General features: G+C 46.8%; 1 pseudogene; it reads right to left on the bottom strand.

Moving 5' to 3' along the window:
• Positions 1-530: 530 nt before the first annotated feature.
• On the bottom strand, positions 531-6,987 carry LOC147125124 (uncharacterized; annotated as a pseudogene).
• Between the last annotated feature and the right edge of the window lie 494 nt (positions 6,988-7,481).

The raw sequence follows: 7,481 nt of genomic DNA, 5'->3' as shown, positions 1-7,481 counted from the left end.
CGAGAAACCTACTCACCGAAGTTAGGGATTTAATTATTGCAGGCGAGCAGCAAGTTATTGGTGCAATTAACGTCCTTAGGAGACGTTAATGAGGTCTTTGCAAATTGGTTTAAACATCACTCCGAATTTAACTTGTGCAGCACAGGTTTCCTAGAGGAGCAGGGGCAGGGGGAAGAGGATGCAGATGGGGCGCTCATCGCCAGACCAGCTGCTTACATTGCTGCCTGGGATGCTCTAATATCGCAACATTTCTTCTAGTGTAAAACATAAGATATGAAATCCTGCGGTCCGCTCCCACCACCAGGACCCCCCCTTGCCTTTGCACTAAACAGTCCCTCAACCACTCATCTATCCATTGCACATCCGCCCAGTGGGTCCCGTCATGTATTGACATTCATCATGAAACAAGTGAAAGGACGAGTTGGCACTCAGGACGCAATAATGGGCAAGACGTGGAAATGGTGCTAATCAATTTTATGTGTTGTTATAAAAACATTTTGTCAAACACCCATGTGCATATCCTTGGTGAATTACAATTTCTTGAACTTACGCTTCCTACCGCTTCTGCGTGGTACATCCTGTGTGACTTCAGTAGAGGTAGAGTTAGGCTGCTCAAATCCCTGCCCTGACTGCTGAGATGATTTTGGCCTACACCCTCTGGGATTTGGAGCCCCTGAGGGCCCCGCCAAATACTGCTCCTCCTGCGCCTGTGAAGAGGCAGACTCGGCCATCGCAAGATGAGGCAGCATGTCTGGTACTGGCTGAGTGGGGAGCAGTGGCTGAGAAGTGGGAGCACTTTGAATGGATTTCCCACTTCCATGGCCCCTTTCACCATCACCCCTCTTCCTGGCCCCTTTCGCCATCATCACTCCTACCACTCTGCTGCAGACCAGCTTGGTGGAGATCACTGACGCATTGCAAGGGCACAGATGTGGTATCTGTGATCCTGTTTAAGGTGGCAGACAAGTTGGCATTCAAAGTCTGCACGGCCGTGGTAATGGCCTGCATGGACTCATTTGAGAGCTGTGCTTAAAGCTCCATGGAGGCAGCCACTTCTCCATGGCAGGCATTCTCGCAATTGCCACCAATGCACTAGCGATCAAGTTGGACGCCTCCATCCTTTCCATTATTATGGACAGCATGCGTGGCATGTCTGTGAGTAACTAGCTAAGTTGCTGATGCACCTCTGGCATTCTCCTTCTCAATGCTAGCCCCCGGTGTTCAGCATCTGTGTCGAGCTGAGCAGTGCTTGGAGAGGATTGGACTCTCCACAGCTGTCCCTGCCACCAGTGTCTGCTCATGCTCACGTATGAGGTGTGAATCACCGGTTGAAAACCCAACTAACTGTCTAAATGGACCCACCAAAGTGCGAGTATTTGCACTGCTGCAGGGCTGTACGTCCTGCGATGGTGCACACTCAGAAGGAATGAGGTCCTTTGAGGAATCGTCCTCATGGATGTCCTGTGACACTTGCTGTACACGTCAAGGCCCTGGAAGAAAAAAGAAAGGGATATGATTTAGTTGTGGCAAAGTCACAATCTTGACAATCACCATACTCAGTCTTTTCATCGTTCAGTTATTGATGAAATGAAGTCCGCATATGTGTGTCAGAGATATTTGTAATTCTGTCATGTAATATCTCCAAGTTTGCAGACGACACAAAGCTGGGTGGGCGTGTGTGCTGTGAGGAGGATGCTGAGAAACTCCAGTATGATTTGGACAGGTTGGGTGATTGGGCAGAAGCATGGCAGATGCAATCTAATGTGGATAAATGCGAGGTTATCCACTTTGGTGTCAAAAACAGGAAGGCAGATTATTATCTGAATGGCAATATATTGGGAGAAGGGGAAGTGCAACGAGACCTGTGTGACCTTGTGCACCAGTCGCTGAAGGTAAACATGCAGGTGCAACAGGCGGTTAAGAAGGCAAATGGTATGTTGGCCTTCGTAGCGAGAGGGTTCGAGTACAGGAACAAGGATGTCTTGCTGCAGTTGTACAAGGCCTTGGTGAGACCACATCTTGAGTATTGTGTGCAGTTTTGGTCGCCTTAGCTGAGGAAGGATGTTCTTGCCATGGAGGGGGATGTTCTTGCCATGGAGGGAGTGCAGCGAAGATTCACCAGGCTGATACCTGGGATGGCAGGAATGACGTATGAGGAGAGATTGGGTCGATTGGGCTTATACTCGCTGGAGTTTAGAAGAATGAGAGAGGATCTCATTGAAACTTATAAAATTCTAACAGGACTAGACCGACTAGATGTAGGAAGGATGTTCCTGATGGCCGTGGAGTCCAGAACCAGGGGTCACAGTCTAAGGATAAGGGGTAAGCCATTTAGAACAGAGATGAGGAGGAATTTCTTCACCCAGAGAGTGGTGAACCTGTGGAATTCTCTACCACAGAAGGCAGTAGAGGCCAATTCATTAAATATATTCAAGAAGGAGTTAGATATATTTCCTAAGGCTAAAGGGATCAAGGGATATGGAGAGAAGGCAGGGACAGGGTACTGAATTTGGATGATCAGCCATGATCTCATTGAATGGTGGAGCAGGCTCGAGGGGCCGAATGGCCTTCTCCTGCTCCTATCTTCTATGTTTCTATGTTTCTATGTCGCCAAATATCTTCAAGCTACCTGCCTGTCCATCTCTGACTGAGCGGGACGCAGATGTATCACTTATCTCCATGACATCCTCCTCTGCATCTGTGAGCTGACTATTTGTGGTGGGCCATATCCAGTCCTGCCTCTCTCCCTTTCATTTTGTGCTCTCTTCTCCTACAAGGGGAAGAAACAGATCTGTGAGTGAAGGTCAGGTATTCACCCGATGGATGCAGTGCATTCGGTGAGGGTGACTATAAGACACATACATCACATTGCATAAAGATTGAGGTGAGTGACAAAGGTGGATGGATAAATGGGGAGGTGATGAAGTCCATAGAAAGTGAAGGCTTGGTGCTGCTGAAAGTTGGGTGGGTGTGAGGAGTGATGTGATGGAGAATGGTTAGCAAGACAGAGTCAAAGGGGACATGGGCTTAAAGGACAGGATGTAGGTGAATCAGCAAATGTACTCACTTTTCCTGACCTGCTTAGGTCATTAAACCACTTCCTGCATTTTATCCAAAACCTGGGCAAAATGCTCCTGCTGCTCACCTCAGCTACTTCCAGCCATGCCTTCTTGGTGAGAGCCGTAAGTTTCTTCCTTCCATCACTAAAAACAGATTATCTGGTAAGGGGTCACTGCTGCTTGTGGGAGCTTTCTGTGTGCAAATTGGCTGCGCGTTTCCTACATTACAACAGTGACCACACTTCAAAAGTACTTTGTTGGCTAGAACGTACTGAGGTCATGAAAGTCACTATATAAATGCATGTCTTTCTACTGCTGAGGAAATGTATGTCCCTCCTGCTCCTGGCTGCACCCAGCAGTACTTTCAGGGATGCGTCATTGAATCTGGGTGCTGCTCATGTTCTATCTCCACCATTCATCCTGAACACCACCAATTTTCCAACATTACAACAGTGCCTATACTTCAAAAAGTGCTTCATTGGCTGTAAAGCACTTTGGGACGTCCAGTGGTCGTGAAAGGCGCTATATAAATGTAAGTATTTCTTTCCAGTTGTGCACTGTCCCTTTAACTATAGGTGAGATCACGTCATACGGGTGCGCATCACACCCACTGAGCAGCTTGGAGACACGAAACCTGGAAGTCAAAATTAATTGGTTCAATTAAGTTGAGATCGCAGAATCCGACCCGTTCAGTTGATTTCCGGGTTTCCCCTACGCAATTCCACCCTCCCACACGGAAGCCACCTTCAGATTAATATCGGGGCCCGAGTGTCAGCAGGATACTCGAGCACAGTGAACATCAGAGCCAAGACCAATTCCTTAAATTGATGTCCACACAGGCATTTTTTCTGGAAGGCATCACTGGATAGTAATCTGGAGCAGAAACTCGAGTGAATTTTTCCCTCTCTTTCTCAGGGGTGCTGGGGCCAATCCTAGCACTCCCACCAACACCACAGCTGAGAAAAGTTCAAGCAGCACAGGCCAAGGATCAACCCCAGGTCTTTCCTTGTCTGTAAAGCTCAGTAACACACCATGCAATACCTTTACATGCTGCTGAGCCACTGGATAATAGCAAAAGGAGGCGTGATGAGAACCATTTAAGGATGTGTGCATAATTAAAGTAGGTTAGTTAAGTTGGAGAGAGGGAACATGAAGACCTGGCAAAGTGAAGCAAGCTCCAGTGGCCCAGGAGACTGATGGAAGAAAAAAAAAATTAGCAAGTCAACACGTGGGTGCAGACCACCCAGCCAGTGGTCACCGATGAGAAATCCCCACCCCAAGATCCCACCCGCTCCATCCCTCATCCCTGGAAGCGCTGGTACACCCACTCCACTTTATCATCATCTACTGTCAGAGAGAATATGAGAGCTGTGCTTAAGGTTTGAAGACGTTAAGGTTACTGAAACGTTAAATCCGTTTCTCTCGACAGATGCTGTGCCTGACTTGCTGAGTGTTTCCAGTGTTTTCTGTTGTTTCAGATTTTCAGCATCTACAGTATTTTGTTTTAAGTATTTTAAAGTCACTATTTGCATGTATATTATTCAGAGTGACTGAATGGTACTAGAGCTTTAAGTGCACACCTTTCCCTGGAGTTTCCTTTATCCAAGAAATAGCTAGTGCTTGGCTAAGACTTATACTTGGAAACACAGTTTGATGTCACATGGCTTTTAAGCCCCTACAGACAGCTAATCAAGTTGAGTGAGACTGCATAACAAATGCAGGAGCAAAGTTGCATAGTGATGCAGTTTTAATGCGTAAAATAAAAGCTAGTCATTTTCACAGGAATTCACCTCTTCACCTCTCTCTTGCTCGCATACAGTCATCAAAGGGAAGTTTGTTCTTGCTGATTTAGGAGAGCCTATGACTAGGAACAAGCAACAGAGCCATTCAGGCAGAATGTTTTATGATATCAGTTATTCAGATTTTGGAAAAGGGCTATTTAAAATTCATTAATATAACAAAACTACTGGGTGAAATCACATGTGATATTAGCATTCGTATCCTATTTCTTTGTGTGCTATATTAATGGAGGCATTAACCTATTTAAAAAAAGGTGTTAGTGCCTCTGTTAAAGTAGCGGATAACGCAATGTCATACAAATATATCAATATGTTTGTATGCTAATATCATACAATGCACGTTCACCTTATAGGTGCTGTGATATGTTGATGTTGGAAATATTCATTGCTGTTTTGTAAAGACTTGATTAGTTGTTTATTTCAGTTATCAAATTGTTTATGTTTCAGAATATTTCATATGACAGGGCAGTTGTCCCATGCGATATCAGTTTGCGGTCACGAGATCATAAGAATGTCAGTAGAGCCCATCCAACCCACTATCATTTAGGTCTTGTTTTGTATAAAAATTCAATCAGACTGCTGTTACTTTAGTAATTTAGCCTTGCTGAAGGATTATCACAAGGAGACATCACAAGCTCTGCAAAGGTTCCACTGCCCGGACAGGTCTGGTGGTGGGCTGAAATACAATCCACAAAGAATGTTTTGAATCATAATGGTTTGCTGTATGCTGCATAATTTTACACTGCAACAGGGATAGCACATGGAGCGAGTATTGGAGGAGGACCTTCAGCATGAAGAGGGAGATGACATTGAGGATGGTGAGGAAGTGGGAGGGCTCCAAAAGTTGCCTGCAGCCAGAGAATGTCCAGCAGCCTACCGAAGAGTGCTTCAGCTGATCAATCCATTGAGAGAGGGGGCAACATGTGCCACTCCCACTGCACCATTGCCACTCCCAAGAGAACTGTGGCTCAGCACTCTCACTGATCTACAGAACAGACTGTCGTTGACCCACGATCTGTTTGAGGCCTCTTTCTGTTCGGTACCCAGCTTGTTCAGGGAAGAGGAGATGGTCGAACCCAGAGCATGGATGGCATAACTAGTGCCAGAGACACCTGCATGGAGGGCTCCGCTGCAGCGTCCATAAGGTGACCAGATGCACAATGGATAAATGTGTGTTGATGCCATGTGACAGAAGCCCACATAAGCTGGTTATGGGCTCTTTCATACTGTCTAACTTGCTGTAGAAGCTCCAATGTGTTGAACAATTATTAGTGCACAGAAATCATCCTTATTTTTAAGACGGGGCCCCTGAAGTCTGCATCTCTGTCCCCTGCAGCAGAGCTAGGATGCAAGCTCACCCGCCGATGTGCTGTTTCCTGAACCGTCCTTTCTACCTGTACTTGCTTCTGCTCACTTATTTACCCATTCCAGACCCCTCTAACTCACTATAGGACACAGGGTGCCAATTTCTGTGCTGGAGCTAAACTAGGGTGGTGCAGGGCTGTAGGTGGGATGTGAAGGAAAGGCTTACCTTAATAGCTCTGGTGAGGTCATTAATTTTATTTCTGTATTGCTACTGGGTCCTTGGAGCAATGCCTGTGGCATTTACATGTTAGTAACATAGGAATATTAAAATAAGGCCCCACCATGAAAATGGATTGGATCTCACGCCAACATCATTGCGCAGGCGTGGTAGACACCCTGTCCACTGCCTGTCTGATCTAAACTATAAATGAAAATCAGCCTCATGATTCCTTGGCGAGTTCTTTGATAATTCCCAATGAGTCATTCAGTTTCTTTTTTTTTAGTTATTCAAGAATACTACCTCTGGTTTCTACCCATTTCCTGAGTACATTGTTTCTGTCTTTGTCTGTTGGTCTCTCAGGGGGTGATTTTCTGATGCTGGAGGAGGCGGGTTTGGAGTCGGGAAAGGCGGGAAAATTCGAATTACTGAGGTTGGGTCAGAAACCCGACTCCAACCCGCCTCCGTGGGATTTCGCTGGTGCCGGTTTTGGCGGTTGGGAAACGCTCCCGCCTCCAGCTGGCCATAGCGTTAATTAACTACTGCAAATGCTTGTTAAGGGCCTCTCTAATCCTATTTTGAGAGGCCCTCTTGAATTTACCATCATTTCGGTGTGCTTCACACAACTTCTGAACCACGCCAGGTAAACTTAGTGGGTTGACTCATGGGTGGCCTCCTCACTGCTGCAGGTCTAACAAGACCTCGTTCACTGCAGCAAGGCTTACACGCAGGTGCCAGACCGTGGCTTTAAAAGGTCTCTGAGCACTTTTAGAAGGCCTTCCGAAGTCCGAGGTGCTACAGCTTGACTCCATCAACTGTGGGACCTCCTGGGAAGAACCTCTCCCTGCTTACAATGAGCGCTTCCCCAGAGGAGGCATCTGCAAACAGAATGGAAAACATTCATTTCCTTTCACCTTGGACCTCAGATGAGGATGAGGAGGAGGAGGAGGCTGCTGAGGAGGAGGATGAGGAGCAGGAGGAGGAGCAGCAGGAGGAGGAAGAGGAGCAGGAGGAGGTCAGAGCACCAGTGGTTCGACCAGCGGCTGTGGCAGCACGCGAGCACATGGCTGCTAGGGATCACAGAATCACAGAATCACAGAA

Source organism: Somniosus microcephalus, chromosome 1 (assembly GCF_052327205.1).
Source record: "Somniosus microcephalus isolate GS21.2 chromosome 1, FLI_Smic_1.0, whole genome shotgun sequence".
Taxonomy (NCBI): Eukaryota; Metazoa; Chordata; class Chondrichthyes; order Squaliformes; family Somniosidae; genus Somniosus; species Somniosus microcephalus.
The sequence above is the reverse complement of the archived record's forward strand: the minus strand, read 5'-3'. Positions and strand labels throughout refer to the sequence as shown.